Below are 20,622 nucleotides of genomic sequence, written 5' to 3' on the forward strand. Positions count from 1 at the left end.
CAAGGCGGCCTTGGCCTACTGAATGTGAAACTGTACAGAGGGACTCATTATTTTACCTGCACAACTGTGGAGATAGAGCTGTTGCATCCACACCACTTTGGGTACTGGCTGCATGCTCTAGTGGGGGGTGATCCGACTCCCTTGGGTTATGCTACTGTCCTTGGCAGGGAATGCTGCCTTTCCTGTAGGTGATACTTCCCCTGTTTTTCTGCGGTTGATGGCGGCCGGAATTAAGTACCTTTATCCTGTGCTCAAAAAAAATGGTTGTCTTTGATCTTTTAATTACCTTAGTTTTGAACATGGTTTTGGTATTAGGGACAGTTTTGCATATCTACAGTGGAAGAACAAATGGCTAGAAATGTAAGGAGGGGTGACAAAAATTTCTTCAGGTATATAAGTGAAAGGAGAATGACTAAAAAGGGAATTGTGAGACTAAAAGATACTGCGAACCGCTATGTGGATAATGATGAAGAAAAAGCAAATTTGCTAAATAGATACTTTTGTTCTGTTTTCACAGAAGAAAATCCTGGAGAAGGACCACGATGGACTGCAAAAGTACAATGAGATTGAAGTGGATAGAGCACCGTTCACGGAAGAGAGTGTGTATGAACAGCTTGAAAAGCTAAAGGTGGATAAAGCCATGGGACCGGATGGGATCCACCCAGGATATTGAGGGAGCTCAGAGAGGTTCTGGCGGGTCCTCTTAAGATTTTGTTTAACATATCCTTGCAGACGGGAGAGGTTCCGAGGGATGAGAGAACGGCGGAGGTGGTCCCTCTTCACAAAAGTGGTGATAGGGAAGAAGCTGGAAACTACAGGCTGGTAAGCCTCACTTCGATTATTGGAAAAGTAATGGAAGCGATGCTGAAGGAAAGGATAGTGAATGTCCTGAAGCCAATAAGTTGCAAGATCCGAGACAACATGGTTTTACCAAAGGGAAATCGTGCCAAACGAATCTCATTGAGTTCTTTGATTGGGTGACAGGAGAATTGAATCAGGGGACGAGCTATGGACGTAATCTACTTAGATTTCAGCAAAGCTTTTGACACGGTTCCCCACAGGAGGCTCTTAAATAAACTGGGATGGGCTGAAGATAGGACCCGAAGTGGTGAACGGATTAGGAACTGCTTGACGGACAGAAGCCAGAGGGTGGTGGTGATGGAATTCGCTCCGGAGGAGGGAAAGGGAGTAGTGGTGTGCCTCAGGGATCGGTGCTGGGACCGATTCTGTTCAATATATTTGTGAGTGACATTGCCGAAGGTTAGAAGGTAAAGTTTGCCTATTGCGGATGATACTAAGATCTGTAACAGAGTGGACACCCGGGAGGGAGTGGAAAACATGAAAAAGGATATAAGGAAGCTAGAAGAATGGTCTAAGGTTTGGCAATTAAAATTCAATGCAAAGAAATGCAAAGTGATGCACTTAGGGAAATAGAAATCCTCAGGAGATGTATGTGTTAGGCGGGGAGAATCTGATAGGTACGGACGGGAGAGGGATCTTGAGGTGATAGTATCTGAGGATCTGAAGGCGACAAAACAGTGTGACAAGGCGGGGCCGTAGCTAGAAGGTTGTTAGGCTGTATAGAGAGAGGTTGACCAGCAGAAGAAAGGAGGTGTTGATGGCCCTGTATAAGTCGTTGGTGATGCCCCACCTAGAGTATTGTGTTCAGTTTGGAGGCCGGTACCTTGTGAAGGATGTAAAAAGGAATTGAAGCGGTGCAAAGAAAGCTACGAGAATGGTAGGGATTTGCGTTACAAGACGTATGAGGAGAGACTTGATGACCTGAACATGTATATTCTGTAAGAAAGGAGAAACAGGGGTGATACGATACAGACGTTCAAATATTTGAAAAGTATAATCCGTAAACGAACCTTTTCCGGAGGTGCGAATGGCTGTAGAACGAGAGGACATGAAATGAGAATTGAAGGGGGGCAGACTCAAGAAAAATGTCAGGAAGTATTTTTTCACGGAGAGAGTAGTGGATGCTTGGAATGCCCTCCCGCGGAGGTGGTGGAAATGAAAACAGTAACAGAATTCAAACACGCGTGGATAACATTAAGGAATCCTATTCAGAAGGAATGGATCTAAGGAGCTTAGCCGAGATTGGGTGGCAGAGCCGGTGGCGGGAGGCGGGGATAGTGCTGGGCAGACTTATACAGCTCCAGCATAATGTACATTCCTTACCAGCCAGCCACTCACCTGATGTCCACTGAATGGGATCACCTGAATACTATGTATGGTTTGGGTGCGCAGTTTTCGATCCCTCTGAAGCAGTGGTGTGCTGGTAAATATTACACAGGCTCTCTCCCCGGTCCACCTCGGCGCCCCCCCCCCCCCCCCCCGTCCACCACTGCGCCCCCCCCCCCCCCCCCCGTCCAACCACTGCTCCCCCCCCTTCCACCTCTGCACCCCCCATCCACCTCAGCGCGCCCCCCCCCAAATTGCAGAGCTGGCTATAGCCGGGGGGGGGGGGGCAATGCATTACTCTCTCCAGGAAAAAACTATTATATGATCCCAGGTTCCAATCTAATTCATGTTTAATGTGGGATAAAATGCCATAAATAAGTAAATAAATATAAACCTTTTAATGTTGAGCACCTGATTCTCAAGGTGAACATATTCCAAAACACTATAATGAAAATAAAATGAGTTTTTTTTCTACCTTTGTTGTCTGGTGACTGTTTTTCTGCTCATGCTGGCCCGGTAACCGATTCTGCTGCTATCTGTCCTCTTAACTCCGTTTTCAGGGCTTCCTTTCCATTTATGTCTTTCCTCCTTTCTTCTTCATTTCTGGTCCTCAGCTTCTGCCTATTTTCTCCATCCATTTGCAGTTATTCTCCTCTCTTCCTTTTCCCTCTCTCAGCTCATTCCTCACTCTTCCTCCCCTCCAACCCATGTCCAGCATTTCTTCTCTCTCCCTTCCCTCTCCTCCACCCATGTCCCGCAACCCTCCTCTCCCCTGCCCTCCATCCACCCACCCATGTCCAGCAACCCCCCTCCCCCCCTGTCCTCCATCCACCCACCCATGTCAGCAACCCTCCTCTCCCCTGTCCTCCATCCACCCACCCATGTCCAGCAACCCTCCTCTCCCCTGCCCTCCATGCACCCATGTCCAGCAACCTTTCTCTCCCCTCCATCCACCAATGTCCAGCGACCCTCCTCTCCCCCTGCCATCCACTCATGTCCAGCAACCCTCCTCGCCCCTGCCTCCATCTACCCATGTCTAGCAACCCTCCTCTCCCCTGCCCTGGCTCCATCCACCCATGTCCAGCAAACCTCCCTTCCCCTGCCCTCTAACCACCCACCCATGTCCAGCAACCCTCCTCTCCCCTGCCCTCCGTCCACCCACCCATGTCCGTACCCTCCTTATCCCCTGCCCTCCACCACCCACCCATGTCCAGCAATCCTCCTCTCCCCCTGCCATCCCCCCATGTCCAACAACCCTCGTCTTCCCCCTGCCATCCCCCCATGTCCAGCAACCCTCGTCTCCCCCCTGCCCTCCTCCCCTCCATCTGCCTTCTTCCAGCCCTCCCCACTCCCCTGGTCGTCCATCTTCCTTCCGCCCTCTGCAGCTCTGCTCCCCGATAGTAGCCCTGGTTTCCTTCATGCCCCGCTGCCCTGCCTTTAAATGTTTATTTTCCCTCGAGGTGCGCCAGCATTGAAGCGAAGGCAGCAGGCTCAGCTCGGTTCCAGCCTTCGTTCCGTTCCTTCGCATCATGGCTCCGCCCTCCCTTGACGTATTTCCTGTTTGCGCGAGGGCGGAGCCATGATGCGAAGGAACGGAACGAAGGCTGGAACCGAGCTGAGCCTGCTGCCTTCGCTTCAACGCTGGCGCGCCTCGAGGGAAAATAAACATTTTAAAGGCAGGGCGGCGGGGCAAGAAGGAAACTAGGGCTACTATCGGCAGATCTGCAGAGGGCAGACGGAAGATGGACGAGCGGGGGAGCAGAGGTGAGCCGGCTCGCACGGGCCAAAAACCGGCTCGCAAGATGCCAGTAAATTTAACAACCGGCTCTTGCGAGCCGATGCGAGCCGGCTCCAGCACACCACTGCTCTGAAGTATTATCATGGCTATCTCCGAGAAAAACTCCCAGAGTATAACTATGCTCATCTAGCTGTAAAGTGGCCAGGAAACATATCTGTGATGTTACACTCACATCAGCTTAAAACTTGCCTTTTGAATGTCTATCAAAGAACTGACAATGCTATCATATGAAAATTACACTACACATTTACATTGTGATTGTACGTATCCCCACATCACACATTCTGTGCTACGATGCATGCAGATGATAAAAGGTCTAAATGTGTGCAATGTGGGGCCCACCTTGGACACATGTTTTAGACTTGCCTGGTCATACAGCGCTTTTGGACTCAGCTTAATGCACATGTTTCTCAATTCTGGAAACTTTTGCTGTCAACTGTTTGTCTTCTGGTTGCAGAGGAGCCCCTTCCCCCCCCCCCCCCCCCCCCCCCCGGCATGCATTTCTGCAGCGAGCAGTTCTAATAGCAAAAAAAGATCATTTTGAAATTTTGGTTATTATCGGAGGCCCCCACTGTTCTGCACTGGACAGCAACTATGCTCCCTTGCTCCCTAGAATGTAAGGGGTTCTCGGAATTAGCTTCCTCAAGAAGAGAGCTTTGTCTTAAGATTTGGCCACCATTTTGGGACACTCTAACTTCTACAGCACTTAGCTGTATCCTGAAAGCATAATTGTGTATTTTTGCTGTCATGGGGGGTGGGGTTGGAGGGTTGGGAAGGGCCAGAGATATTTGAAAATGTCATGACACCTGTTAACATGTTAGCCTGTTACAGCTCAGTTGGATTATGTTGTGATAGTACTGTTCACTTTGCATATGGAGCTTTTGCCCAACTGGAGTTTTGTATGCTGGTGTCAATAAAAAAGATTTTACAAACAGCATCAACATAGCTTTAAATCAAATAATAAATGTCTATGAATGAATCAAGTGCCCAACATGCTAAGTTTGTGTACATTTTTCAACTTGTTTTCAACTTGTAGTTGGGTTTAGATTTATTTTTCACATTTATAAAACTGCTATCCAAAAAATAATAGTACAAAAACGGCTGGTCAGGCTGCTAATACTGGTTCAAGGGGTTCTTAACCTCATGCTCATATCAAGTCACATCAAATTCAACTACGTCTGCTGCATGGATACCTGAGTGCGGAGTACCGCAGGGATCCCCCCTCTCGCCAACAATTTTCAACCTACTGATGACTCCCTTGACAAAACTTCTATCAAATCATAACCTTAACCCTTACATATATGCCGATGATGTAATGATATATATATTCCTTTCAAACAAGACATTAATGAAATCTCCAATGAAATCAACCAAAGTCTACACATCATGAACACCTGGGCAGATGCATTCCGACTGAAACTGAACGCAGAAAAAACTCAATGCCTCATACTTACCTCCCAATACAACACAAATAAATTTACCGCTATTAACACACCCAAACTAAATCTGCCAATATCAGACAATTTAAAAATCCTTGGAGTCATTATTGACCGCCACCTAACACTTGAGACTCACGTGAACAGCACAACAAAAAAGATGTTCTACTCCATGTGGAAACTGAAAAGAATAAAACCATTCTTTCCAAGATCTGTCTTCCGCAACCTAGTGCAATCACTCGTACTCAGTCATCTGGACTACTGCAACTCACTATATGCAGGCTGCAAAGAACAAATACTGAGAAAACTTCAAACAGCCCAGAATACAGCAGCCAGACTCATCTTCGGAAAACCAAAATACGAAAGTGCAAAAACCCTTACGTGAGAAACTACACTGGCTCCACTCAAGGAACGTATCACCTTTAAAGTATGCACCTTAGTTCACAAATCATTCACGGTGAAGCCCCTGCATACATGTCTGATTTAATAGACCTGCCACCCAGAAACGCCAAAAGATCATCCGAACTTTCCTCAATCTCTACTTCCCCAAGTGCAAAGGCATAAAATACAAAGTACTACATGCATCAACCTTCTCCTATATGAGCACGCAATTCTGGAATATACTACCACACAACCTGAAAATGATCTTCGAATTAACCGACTTCCGCAAACGATTGAAGACTCGTCTCTTTGAAAAAACTTGCTGCAAGGATCAAAGCACATGAACTCCATGCACACTAATAGAAATGCATTAATATACTCTCTTCTGAACTCTCTTCCCCCGTATTTTCTCCACACTTAAAAATCTACCCACAGATAAAATTGTTATACCCTAATGCTCTCTTGCTATTATTCGATTGCCCTATCATCTCCCCAATGTTACATTCCATAGTTTCTATGCCCCTAATGATGTTTTGACTTGACTTTGTCTTACCATAACTCTTCACAATGTAACCCATAATCGCACTGTAACAAACTGTATTTCCATCATTCACAATGTATTGTAAGCCACACTGAGCCCGCAAATAGGAGGGAAAATGTGGGATACAAATGCAATAAATAAAATAAAAATAAATAAGCTCAAGTGAGGTCTGTGCCCCTAACAAAAATAGACAAGGGTGTCACTTAGCTTTAATGTAATCATTCAGCTATGCAGTTTCATCTCCTGCTCAAAAGCCATCTAACCCACGGATCAATGGTGGTCAGCATTTCGCTCATGCTAAAGAGAGCAATGCTGCTTCAGGGTCCAGACAGGTGGCGGTAGAGCGATAGTATCCCAGCTCAACATTGCTGTCCAGGTTACATGGCTTTTGAGCAGGAGATGAGACTGCATAGCTGAACGATTACATTAAAGCTAAGTGACACCCTTGTCTATTTTTGAGTTAGGGACACAGACCTCATTTGAGCTTATCAGCAGCCCGAGCAGCCGTTTTTGTATGGCCATTTCTTTTTTTTTTAAAGAAAAAAAAGCCTTTTACCTGCTGCCATGTACAGATGCCACCACAGGGCCCCTTTTATCATCGCTTGGTAAAAGGACCCCATACTGATGAATCCTTCCAATAAAATCTGAAAAAAGCATTAAGCATTCTTAATAATTCTTCCTAGAGGCTGTGGGTGTATATCAGAAGACTAGGAGCTGAACAAATCAGTAGCTCAGGTACTGACTCTTTGGATCCTCCTATAGAAGAAAAACTTAAATTCTCCTAGGGTTTTTGCCACTCACATGCCCGGCGGGGATCTGCAATCATTGAAATTACATGGGAAATGTTAAATAACATTTTCCATTTTGTTTTATGTCATTGTGCTTCAAAACAAAAACAAGAACCAAAAAATGCATATATATATATATATAATTTTTTTTTAATCCCAGAAACACTACAGGGAACTACACAAAATGAAAATGTTTGTCCTGATCACCCCTAATGCCTAGAGCTTCCATGATCAAGCTGCAGGATTAAAAAACAAGGAGTAACTAGGAGGACTATGGCCTTATTGCCTTAGGCTGTTTATGCTACTTTAAAGAAATAAAAAAATGGTTTATTTTGTATTTGTCTACTAATGTCTAATACGATTATGGATTGAGCGCATTCATAGAGAGATAAATAGGACAATTGTGTTAACTCTGTAAAATCCAGTACTGAATAGTGTATAAGCTAGTGAACTCAAATTCATCTAATAGTCAAACTTTTCAGTAACATTTTATTGTAAATTGTGTGGCAGAACATTATCGGAATCATCTACAATTGAAAACAGTTGTGGTTAGCAGAAAGATATTTCAGTGTTTTAGTCACTATGGAAAAACTGTTCCGTAAAGGACTTTGACAGCATAAGTTTATTATTTTGAACACAGAGGAAACATTCAAAACCTGTTCAATGTGCCTAATGGTAGCAACAGTATACCTTAAGCCAGAAAAAGTCAAGAAAGTTAAACTAGATGACCACATATAGACAGGGTAATTGTTCAAAATATTCTGTAGGAGGAAAAGGTCAGATAAGCATAGGATTTCTGTGATCAGCTCCCAGTCGGGCAATAAGCTGGAATAATGGTTTGGTAGCAGTGATATAGAATATGAAGCAGATGACCTAGATATGGAATAAGGTCCTGATTCACCAAAGTTATTTTCCTGAGACACAGTAGAAAAAGAAAAATTTAGTGTACCAGGCCTCAAGTGTGTCTTCTTACCTTTGCTAGTAAAATGCCATAAGGCTCATTTTCAAAAGAGAAGGACGTCCAAAAAGTGACATAAATCGGCATTTGGACGTCCATCTCACAGAAACGTCCAAATCGGTATAATCGAAACCGCATTTTGGACGTCTTTCTCAGAAGTCCGTCAGAAGGACGCCCAAATCTCAAGGGGGCGTGTTCAAGGTGGGACCTGGACATTCCTAAGACTTGGACGTCTTTGAGCTATAATGGAACAAAGCAAAATCGTCCAGCACTAGCACATTTTGAGCTAGACCTGTTTTCCTTACAAATAAGGCACAAAAGGGTGCCCCAACTGACCAGATGACCACTGGAAGGAAACAGGGATGACCTCCCCTTACTTCCCCAGTGGTCACTAACCCCCTCCCACCCCCAAAAATTATGTTGAAGAACATTACTTGCCAGCCTTTATGCCAGCCTTAGATGCCATACACAGGTCCATGACAGCAGCATGCAGATCCCTGTAGTAGTTTAGTGCACTTCAGACAGGTGGACCAAGGCCCATACCCCCACTACCTGTTACACTTGTGTAGGAAACTGTGAGTCCTCCAAAGCACACCAGAAACCCACTGTACCCACATATAGGTGCCCCCTTCACCCATAAGGGCTATGGTAGTGGTGTGCAGTTGGGGGTAGTGGGTTTTGGGGGGTTGGGGGGCTCAGCACACAAGGTAAGGGAGCTGTGTACCTCAGAGCATTTTATAAAGTCCACTGCAGTGCCCTCTAGGGTGCCCAATTGCTGTCCTGACATGTCAGGGGGACCAGTGTACTAAACATGCTGACTCCTCCCACGTCCCAATGGCTTGACTTTGGACGTTTTAGACTTGGACGTCTTTTTTTCGAAAATGGCCAAAAATCAAGATGTCCAAATCGCAAAACATCCAAATCGTGGGACTTCCATGGTATTTTCGAACACAAAAGATGGACATCCATCTTTTTCGAAAATGACCTTCTCCCCACTTCGGAATGTGGATGTCTTTGTAAAACGTCCAAATTCTGACTTAGACATTTCTTTCAAAAATGCCCCTCATAAATAACACTAAATCAATACCCATTGGCCCATCTAGTCTGCTTAGTTGTAATCTTCTATGGCTTTTTACCACTTGGTTAGATGAGTATATAGATGTCAGCATTTAAACTATCAGTATTTCTCATCCACCATGTTTTTAGTGAACTTCTTAACCCTGTGCCTAGCCTAGTGGTGGAGTAGCAAGCTGTGAAACAATGAAACCAGGGTTCAAATCCCACTAACACTTGTTGTGGCTTTGGGTAAGTCACTTACTCTCTATTACCTTGGGTAAAAAATTAGGGGCCCTTTTACAAAGCCGTGGTAAGCCCAATGTGGGCTTACTGCACGCTAAACTGAAACTACTGTCAGCCCAATGCATCTGCCGGTGGTAGTTCTGACTGGAGCGCATACCATTTTTGGAACTCCAGTAAATGTGTTTTTCTGTAGTGCAGCGCTAACCTGGTGGTAATCGGGCATCACCGTGCACTGTCCCATTACCGTGGGAGCCCTTACCACTACCTCAATGGATGGCGGTAAGTGCTCCCCACCGCATGGTCACGCACTAAGGGTTATTTTACCACATGGCCATTTTTTGGACTTTTTACCCACTGCACTAAAAAGGACCTGGTGCGTGGGAAAACGTCCCTGCCAGCTACCGCAGGGCCCTTTATCCTGCATCTTAGCCAGTAACTTTGCCATGTGGGCGCACAACTGATGCGCTAAAAAATATTTTTTTGGCACAGGGGGCATGTCTGGGGTTGGAGAGTGGGCATGTTCTCTGCCAATTGGTTAGTGAAGATATATATGGTTAGCACATGAGTCCCTACCACCTACAAATTTTAATGTTTCTATTATTTATTTTTATTTATTTATTATGACATTTGAATCCGTCATTATCCCCGAGTTCAGGTTTAATGTGGCTTACAATCCAGACAATTTAGTACATACATATTACAGCTATAAATCTTCTGATAAAGGAAAAATGTTGAGTAAATCTTCTATATATGGCCATTTGAAACTTTACAAAAATTAGTTTATGAATTATTTTACAAGGTTGTATTGTGTAACAAACATCAAATTATAAGGAGTTATACAGGATAAAGTCTGAAACAGCATTTTGTATAAAAGTGGTTATTCCTGTCTTCCATTATCCTGTTGCAGGAACTTTTTTAAAAGAAAAGTTTTTAATAATTTCAGAAAGCAACTGTAATCATGTACAGATCTAGCAGCCTTTGGAAGAAGATTCCACCAATCAGGACATTGATAGGAAAATTCACAATCTTGTTACAATTAGGATGATGGAGAATTAGAAATTCTCTGGATCCAGAGATGAAATTTCGCATAGGGAGGTCAATCAAAAGGAGCATATAATCAGGGTCTATGCCATAGATAATTTCAAATGCAAAGACACATATTTTGAAGGCAACCCCAGCTTTGATCGGAAGCCAGTGTAATGAATAAAGGAGTGATGATGCCTTGTTAAATCGTGAGACATTACATACAAGTCTTACAGCAGTGTTTTGGGCAGTTTGTAGTTTCTTTATGACCCCAGTCCAATATTTCCTCCAGCAAGCGTATTTTGAATTTCAAGTATTTCTTTGTAAGGTATATGTTTTACACTCTGTACCATATGTAGAAGCCCATCTGAACTATTTCCCCAGCTTCTCAATTTCCTTATGGCCTCTCAAAATTAATTCAGTGATTGTAATAAATTATACCCAGTTTCACTTTTGTCACAGTGGCTTCTAGTTAAATCCTGTCCTGCCATTGGAGATACTTGAACTCATGGAGAAACCAGGCCTAATTTTTAGATGATTAATGATCTAGTAGTAATAGGTGAGGTTTCTTATTAAGTGTTCTGAATTTATGCAGCTATCGTGTAGCAGGCTGCCAAAAATGCTTTGTCACTACAGTTGCAGACAGAACATTCTGGCCCCTGCTCCATGAAACAAATGCAAATCACAGTGTAACTAGTAAGAAGTACATTGAAAGAGTCCAATCTAATAGGATTCAGCTGTAAGTTTTTGAAATTAAGTATAAAATCTGAGCTCAGAGGAGAAGCCATATCCTTCCTCCCCATGAGGCAGCCCAGATATGAGCCATGACTTTCCTTTTCAAGAGGCAGTCAAGTTAGGAAGGATGTAGAGATTCAGTAAGTGGTGAACCCTACTCTGGGACCCACCAGCAACTTAGCTTTCTGCTCAGTGGACTAAGGGAGGAGTCAGTCTGGTAATTTCCCAGTGTCTTTCATCCCCTTACTCCCACGCATTCTAATTAGAAATTAAGATAATTCCTGTCAGCAGATCTTCTCAGACACTTTCAAACACTGGCATGCAAGATAGAAAGGATTAAGTTTCACAAGGTGTTCAGTAGCTGAGAGTGATTTTTTTGTTGTTTTTTAACCAATAGCCACCTAAATATTTCAAGTCACATTTGGAATGACTATATACTGGAGTATACAATATAGTTGATTTCCCCAGACTTAGGCACAAAGAGAAGAATTATAATTATGAATTTTGTTTTGTTCTTTGTTGTTAATGATAACGTATGAGTTATATTTACTGTTACAAGGTTATCAGATATTGCTACATGTAAATATGACGTGCATTTTAACTAATATCTGATTACCTGAATCATTCTAGCCAAATTCCATCTGTTGTAGACTGGACCACAAAAATAGCAGAGATAAATGGTCTTATTAGCAACATGTTTTATACAGTGAAACAATGAATGTGGTTTGCAAATTAGTCATAATAAATCACCAAAACTATGAAACAAATTACTAGCAGAGATGCTGCTGCTGAAAAAGGTGAAGAAATCAGAACCTGCTCTTGCAACTGTTTGTATGTTGAGACTAATGAGGGTCAGTCTGGGGCATGGAAACGATAAAAACAAAGCAGGAGGCAATTACTAGAAGAAACGAAAGCAAGTGGAGGGGAAACATCTTTTCTGGAAGCCACAGTAAAGGTGTCTGTCAGAATAAGGGAGTTGATCAATTCAAAGGAAAAAATAACTGAGTGTAAGCACTTCATTCCCTCAAAAATACGAAAGAGGAATTATCAGCAAAAGTTTTAGAAAATGGTTATCAGAAATAGGACATTTGTTTACACCTGTACTATTCATGTGAATAATGTTATAAAGATTTATCCACGTGTAACACCTGTTTCACATGTGGAAAATGCCTTTTATATAGTTGCATGGTGGTTTGTATGTATATAACTATGTATGCTGACTATCGGGCTCATTTTTCAAGAGAAGGACGTCCATCTTTTGACACAAATCGGAAGATGGACGTCCTTCTCACAGAACGTCCAAATCGGTATAATCAAAGCAATTTGGACGTCTCCAAGTGGACTCCGTCGCATGGACAGCCAAAGTTCACGGGGCATGTCAGAGGCATAGCGAAGGCGGGACTTGGGCGTGCATAACACTTGGACGTCCTTGACCCATAATCGAAATAAAGAAGGACGTCCTTGATGAGCACTTGGACGTTTTCACCCAGACCTGTTTTTCTTACAACTAAGGCACAAAAAGGGCCCAAAATGACCAGATGACCACTAGAGAGAATTGGGGATGACCTCCCGTCACTCCCCCAGTGGTCACTAACCCCCTCCCACACTCAAAAAACATCTTTCAAAATATTTTGTGCCAGCCTCTATGCCAGCCTCAGATGTCATACTCAGGTCCGTGACAGCAGTATGCAGGTCCCTGGATCAGTTTTAGTGGGTGCAGTGTACTTCAGACAGGCGGACCCAGCCCCATTCCCCCTACCTGTTATGTTTGTGGAGAAAACAGCGAGCCCTCCAAAACCCACCAGAAACCCACTGTGCCCACATGTAGGTGCCCCCCTTCACCCATAAGGGCTATGGTAGTGGTGTACAGTTGTGGGTAGTGGGTTGGGGGGCTCAGCACACAAGGTAAAGGAGCTATGTATCTGCGAGCAATTTCTGAATTCCACTGCAGTGCCCCCTAGGGTGCTGGTTGGTGTCCTGGCATGTCAGGGGGACCAGTGCACTACAAATGCTGGCTCCTCCCATGACCAAATGGCTTGCATTTGGTCATTTCTGAGATGCATGTCCTTGGTTTTGAAAATCGCCGAAAATCAGAAACATCCATGTCTAGAGACGACCAATCTAGGGACGACCCAAATTTAAGGATTTGGACGTCCCTGACAGTATTTTCGAAACGAAAAATGGACGTCCATCTTGTTTTGAAAATATGGGTTTCTCTGCCCCTGGATCAGGACATTTTGCGAGGACGTCCAAATCAAAACTTGGACGTCCCTTTTGAAAATGCCCCTCCATGTGTAAGCATTCCTGGGAGACAGTTTGGGCAGAGCAGGGGCAGACATGTGATGCATGAGTGTATTTTATAAAATACACTAGTACACACATGCACCCTTATTTTAGAAGTCCTATTTGTAATTTACTTGTGTAAATATGAGATTTACATGTGTATCTCAGACACATGTAGAAAACCCAATTTTTGAAAGCTGGGATTTAAACGTGCAAATCTGTATTACATGCATAGAGTAAGGGGGTTGGTTTGGGCAAGTTTTAGTAGTGACTAAGCAGAACCCAAAAAAACACATGGTATATTCCTCATTTCAGAGGGGAAAATATAAATCTAGGATTGCCGAGATCAAAGTTGAGTTTCACAGCTGCCCCTGGGCATATCTAGATTTTGAGAAAAGTGGTCATTTCAGGCAGAGCTCTAGTGTAGGGATTAAAGGAGATCATTCCCTTCGTCCCCCAGTATTTTGTTTTGTTTTGAGGTTTTTTTTCTTTGCTTATTTTTCTGCTCATCTTAATTGATTGCGCTGAATAATTGTGCTCTGTACTTAATTGCAACACTTACAGATATAGATTTCTAAAATGGCAGATGTACACATCTATTTCTCTGCAGTTACACATCTAAATTCTGAAAAATCCAACTTAGGGGGAAGTTATCAGTGTGAGCTGCAGTTAAAAGTACTATTTCATTGTTAAGCCCAATTATTAGTAACTAAGGGGTCCTTTTACCAAGATGTGCTAACAGATTTAGCACGCACTATGGACTGCATGGCATTTAGCATTAGCGCACACTAAATCCAATAGCACACCTTATTAAAAGGACCCCTAGGTCTCATTGAATAAAATGGAACCTGTGATAAATAGCACAAGTTAGTGATAATATAACCCGCATTAACGGTAGCCCACATTGATAACTATGCTCCTTGAAGGGCCCTTTTATACTAAACCGTGTAAGCGTCTACACGTGCCCAATGCTCACCAAAATGGAGTTACCCCCAGGCTACCATGTGGCTCTTTGGTAATTTCATTTTTGGCGCGTGTCCGATACGCACTGATGAAAAATCATTTTTATTTTTTGAGACGCAAGTATCGGATGCAGGCCAAATGGTATTTGACACGCGTAGGTAATTACCACCTTTTTAACATTCAAGACTTTACCACTAGGTCAATAGCTGGTGGCAAGGTCTCAGACCCAAAATGGATGCAAGGCAATTTTCATTTTGCTGTACATACATTTTTGGCAAAAATTTTAAAAAGGCCTTTTTTACAGCCATGCTGAAAAATGGATCAGCATGTGCCCAAAACCCACGCCCACACTACCGCAAGCCATTTTCAGTGCATTTTAGGAAATGGGCCCCTGAATTTGTATATTGCCACATTGCTCCCTTGATGTTTTTTATACATTACGAAAATAGTGGAAACCAAGTCTTGTGTTCCAATTATTACCAATAAATCATATTTACTTATTAAACTGAATCTTAAAGATGTACGTATGACAAGAATAACAGAAACATGGAATTAGGACTTAATTCTGTGTTATGAGGTCTCTTATGAGCCATCCCTTTTCAGACCACTTCCCAATGTCTTCAATCATTTATTATTGATAATGATGAGGATGATGATAATAGGTACTTATAGCACGCCACTCTCCCTAAATTTAGGTTCAGGACATAAGTACGTAAGTATTGCCATACTGGGAAAGGCCAAAGGTCCATCAAGCCCAGCATCCTGTTTCCAACAGTGGCCAATCCAGGTCACAAATACCTGGCAAGATCCCCAAAAAAGCAGTCCAAACCTTTTTTAAACTCCGCTAAGCTAACCGCCTTTACCACATTCTGTGACAACGAATTCCAGAGTTTAATTACACGTTGAGTGAAGAAATATTTTCTCCAATTTGTTTTAAATTTACTACATTGTAGCTTCATCGCATGCCCCCTACTCCTAGTATTTTTGGAAAGCATAAACAGATGCTTCACATCTACCCGTTCCACTCCACTCATTATTTTTAGACCTCTATCATATCTCCCCTCAGCCGCCTTTTCTCCAAGCTGAAGAGCCCTAGCCGCTTTAGCCTTTCCTCATAGGGAAGTCGTCCCATCCCCTTTATCATTTTTGTCGCCCTTCTCTGCACCTTTTCTAATTCTACTATATCTTTTTTGAGATACGGCAACCAGAATTGGACACAATATTCTAGGTGCGGTCGCACCATGGTGCGATACAAAGGCATTATCACATCCTCATTTTTGTTTTCCATTCCTTTCCTAATAATAGTATGAAGAGGAGGATTTTTTTCTGTAGCTGGTCCTGTTGAATGAAACAAATTGCCACCTCTCCTCAGGAAACAGAAGAACTACAAAGCATTCAAAAAATGTTGATGCAACACTTGTTAGAGCATGCACCCTAACAAATGTTGTATCAGCAGTGACTGACCACTCTCTGTGGTGATTGAATGATGAACTGAATTTGTGGGTGTTTATTGATGACCTGGCTGGCTGTTATAGTTGTCTACAGTATAATGTTTATTGGTTTATATGTTTTATGAGAGTATGTGTTTGTTTATAATCCGCCCTGGGTAAGGGCAGAATATAACTTTTAATAAATGAAATTAAATAAAATTTCACTAGCATAATATAATGACAATCAATTATAACACTTGTGGGTAATTCTGTAACAGTACACTTATATGATTAGGCAGCTAAAGGATGCCTGAAAGGCACATATTTGTAAAAGGAAAATAAGCGTCTACTGTCTTTTATAGAATACTAGGATAACTGGGTATATATATGCATAGCCTTGAGTTCCTGGGCCCCCCCAAATGGGATTCAGGCCCCACAAGGTCTGCTGGTTTGGATGGCAGGGATCCCCAAGCCAAGCAAGCAGAAGCCTTCCTCCAGCGCTGTTTGCCATCACACTGCCTTCCCTGCTCCCCCCCCCCCCCCCCACACACACACACACATGCTCAGTTTTAGTGAAATTCAGCATGCATGAGGCTTCACACATGCTCAATTTTATTAAAATCAAGCATGCGCGCCGCAGGGGGAAGCAGGGCACAATTGTTAGCTGAATCTTTCGACACTGTTGGATTGGATTGTTCAGCACCAGTGTATGTGCTTTACCGTTGTTGGCTGAGTTATTATAATTGATTCCTGATGCAGGCACATTGTGCACTGAAACACAGACTGTGTCGTGTCCTTTTTTGACTTCTTTTGATAAACCACTGGTTTGGAACTTCATTGTTCTATCCCCTTCTTTTGTTATTATTTTAAATTTACAGAATAGCACATAGACGCACGTCAAGCATTACAATGTACGTGCACACATATTCATGCATATGCTAGTATTCAAAACAGTTATGTGCATAGCTGGCATGTAAATGTGGGTGCCTATTTTATAAAATTAGCTTGTTGGTGGTAATTTTCTAACTTCTCAAACTGGTGCAAACCCTTCCCAATCACACTGTCATGAGATCCTCTCACACTGTGGGTTAAATTACATATGTAGTGGTATTACACATGTAAGTTTACCCTCACACAAGGAAATCAACTTTGTCAATGCACATTTCAACAGGTAAAAGATTGTTTTATCTGCAAAAATGGTATAAAAAATTCCCCTTTCCATATGGAAGCATAAAGAAACTAAATAAAATTAGCACTAAATCATCCATTTTTGGAAGCAAGTTAAGCTCATCAGTTGCTTAATTTCGCCACAGAATCAATGGGGTTTTTTTTCCAGTGGAGTTCCGAACGATAGCCAACAAAAAGTGACAGAGTAGTATGGTATCAGTATAAAAATCAACAGAGGAACAAAGAAGACCATGAGGTTGTACAGATTAATGGTAAGACCAGACTTACTTACTTTGATTGTTTTAATTGTACTTTTTAAAGCAGGTCATGTAGAGGGCAAGATACAGAAGGTAGGACTTAACCCAAACTTCTTCTTGTATCCATTAATTTGCTTTGCAGCAGGTATTTATGGACCACATTCTCATGGAATCCAACTGTGATTTTCACAAGCTCTGACCCTGGAGGGATAAGCTCAAAATACTACTACCACATGTAATTAAAAGGAAACATGTATGCAAGTTCCTGACCTGAACAGAACCAACATAGACTGCCTGCTGAGTTTGACTGTTTTATATGAAGCTCAATTACCTCAAAATGCATTCTTGTGGAAAAATGAAAATTACTAACAGACCTGTAGCTCCTCAGCATCATCCTACGTCTGCCAGTGATTGCCCCCTCTGTACCCTGAACTGCCTGGAGCTGTGGGTTAAATTAAAAACATTTATTTGCATGTATTTATCTGATTTGTAAATTAGAAAACAGTGCATGTTGCCAACTACAGGTAGTAAATATGTTAGTAAATATGTATTGTTTGATAAATATATCCAAATAAAATGCTGAACAGATAATTAACAGCACTGGGTTCCAAAAGGTAATTCAATAGAAATGTTTTCTATCATTTATTTTTATGGTGGTAACAGCTGAGATTCATGCCTAGGAAGCCCTAGCTTAATGATGTTAACTTACTATGGTGCGTATTTTCAAAGCACATACCACCCGATATTTAAAACCATTTAGCTGCCCAGGAATGGCTTCTGCCCAGTTAAATGGCACTTAACCAGCTATCTAGCAATATTCAGTGGCAGATAGCCGGCTAGAGCGTGTTAGTCGGTTATATTGTGTGATATAACTGGCTATCTGCTAATATTCAGCACATCACCAGCTATGTGTGGCAGCCAAATTAGGCCGCCAAAATAGTTGGAATATCTTTGGCCAGTTTAAACTTAACCAGCCAGCCTGAATATTGACTTTGACACTTACATCCCATATACGCCTCAAGAGTTCAATATGGCTTATATACAGTATCAAAAACAATAAGGTACAATGAATACATATCCTAACTTCACAGCAATACAGAGAGGGTCCAAAGTACAGAACAAAGTCCAAAATGCATCAAAAAGGACCTTCAGAGACCTTCAGAGACGGGACACATCAATTTTCCAATGTGGACTTGACACAGACCATGTTTCGGCGCACAGCATCTGCGCCAGGGGTCTGTGTTAAACATACATGAAAATATAAATCAGAGCAATAATAATAATGATACTAAAAACTAACGTAAGTGATAATAAACACTGCTTTTTAGCTCCCATTACTTCCCTCACCTGTCACTGTCTTATCTGTCTGTATTATTTAGATTGTAAGCTCTTTTGAGCAGGGACTGTCTCTTTGTATCAGGTGTTCAGCGCTGCGTGCGTCTGGTAGCGCTATATAAATGCTAATAGTAATAATAATAAATAGAAAATAAACAAAAGGTATCATAAATTAAAACCAAACATACATGTAAAAGCTATTGTACATAAGCCATAATGTTGTGTTTGTCAAAGAATTCAATTGTAGAGCTGTGTAAAAAGAAGTATTGTGCGTGAATGAGAGAACAAAATTATATTAATTAATCATACTAATAGTATTAAAAAATAAGGCCTGCGTGTGTGTGATTCTTTAAAAAAGTGGTCAATTAAGGCTAGACAAAGGTAAGCTATATGGACAAAGTAAAACTTCTAACTCAGTGAATGTTGCTTAACATTGCGTGGATGAGAGCACAAAATGATGTTAAATAACCATACTAATCATATCTAAAAATAGAAACTGTGTGTATGTGATCCTTATGAAAAGTTGTCAGTTTGGCTAGAAAAAGATGAGCTATATTAACAAAGTAAAGCTTCTAGCTCAGCGCATTTTGCTTTATAGATAAATAATTGACTTCACAGCAAACATAAAACCTCAACATCCAACCAAACATTTTCTGAAAAGAAACATTTTCAATGTTTTGTGAAAAATGATAAAACTTCTTTGAGTCCTTTTTTCAGTTGGTAGAGAATTCTAACATTTTGTTGCTTGGTATAAAAACAAGATGAATATATAGACTCCATCTGCATTGCTACCAGTAGGCGGTGGTGCTTCAATATTGTGTTTTCAATCACAAGAGGCAGGCAGGTTCCCTGGAGTCCTGCAGAGCCTGCTTGCACCTCACTATTGAAAATGTGATAATGAAACAGCATCTCCCACTGGTAGGACTGTAGGTGGAGGACTCCTGCTCTGCTTAGAGGGAACAGTGCATAAACTTTGATAAACAATCTTCTTAGAAGAGGGGTAATACAACATTAAGAAGTCCCTTTCTGCATCAGAAGCATTGCGTGCTGGTAAATTAATCATACCCTGCATATAAGTAAGTGACAAATCATACAATATAAGGTAGATTAGCATATGTGGAGTGGCATTTTTATATGATGTCTAAGCCCAACATTTTGTTGTTGTTGTTGTTGTTTTTTTTTAAAGCCATTTGCTAGATGTTTTTGTACTCTGTGCATTTATCTTTTTGGTCCATTTTTGAAAAAAAATAAACATCCAAGTGAAAAACACACAAAAATCAAGCCACTGGGATATAGGAGGAGCCAGAATTCTTAGTAGACTGGCCACACAGACATCTCAGCAGAGCAGTGGGGAACCTAGGAGGCACTGCAGTGGACTTCACCTAAAAGCTCCCAGGTACACATCTCACCATTGCTCCATTAGGGGCCCTTTTACTAAGCCACTGTAGGCTCTACCCTCATGCAGCATGCGCCAGAATGAGACTACTGCCAGGCCAGTGCACCCTTCTTGCGGTAATTTTAGATCTGGCACATGCCCATAACTCCTGGATGAATTATTTCCTCCTATGCGCGCCGGTTCTTGCGGTAGTAGGCACTTGGCGTGTGCCAACCGGTCATTGCATGTGTAGCATATGAGCCTTTACCACTAGATTAGTGGGTGGCATTAAGGGCTCAGGTGCGTTGGTTTCATTTTTACCGCAGGCCTTTTTCCCATCCCATTAAAAAAAAAATTGTAGATGTGGTAAAAACTGACCTGGCGTGCGCCCAATACACACACCTACACTACTGCAGGTCACTTTTTACCACAGTTTAGTTAAAGGACCCCTTAAATTGTATAGTGAGCCCTCCAAAACCCACCAAAAACCTACTGTGTCCAACTGTACACCACTACAATAGCCCTTATGACTGCAGGTGTCGCCTATATGTGGGTACAGTAGATTTTTGGTGGGTTTTGGAGGGCTCACACTTTCCTCCACAAGTGTAACAGGTAAAGTGGATTATTGGCCTGGGTCCTTTCTCCACAGTGCACTTCACCAACCAC

Source organism: Microcaecilia unicolor, chromosome 2, assembly GCF_901765095.1.
Source record: "Microcaecilia unicolor chromosome 2, aMicUni1.1, whole genome shotgun sequence".
Classification (NCBI taxonomy): domain Eukaryota; kingdom Metazoa; phylum Chordata; class Amphibia; order Gymnophiona; family Siphonopidae; genus Microcaecilia; species Microcaecilia unicolor.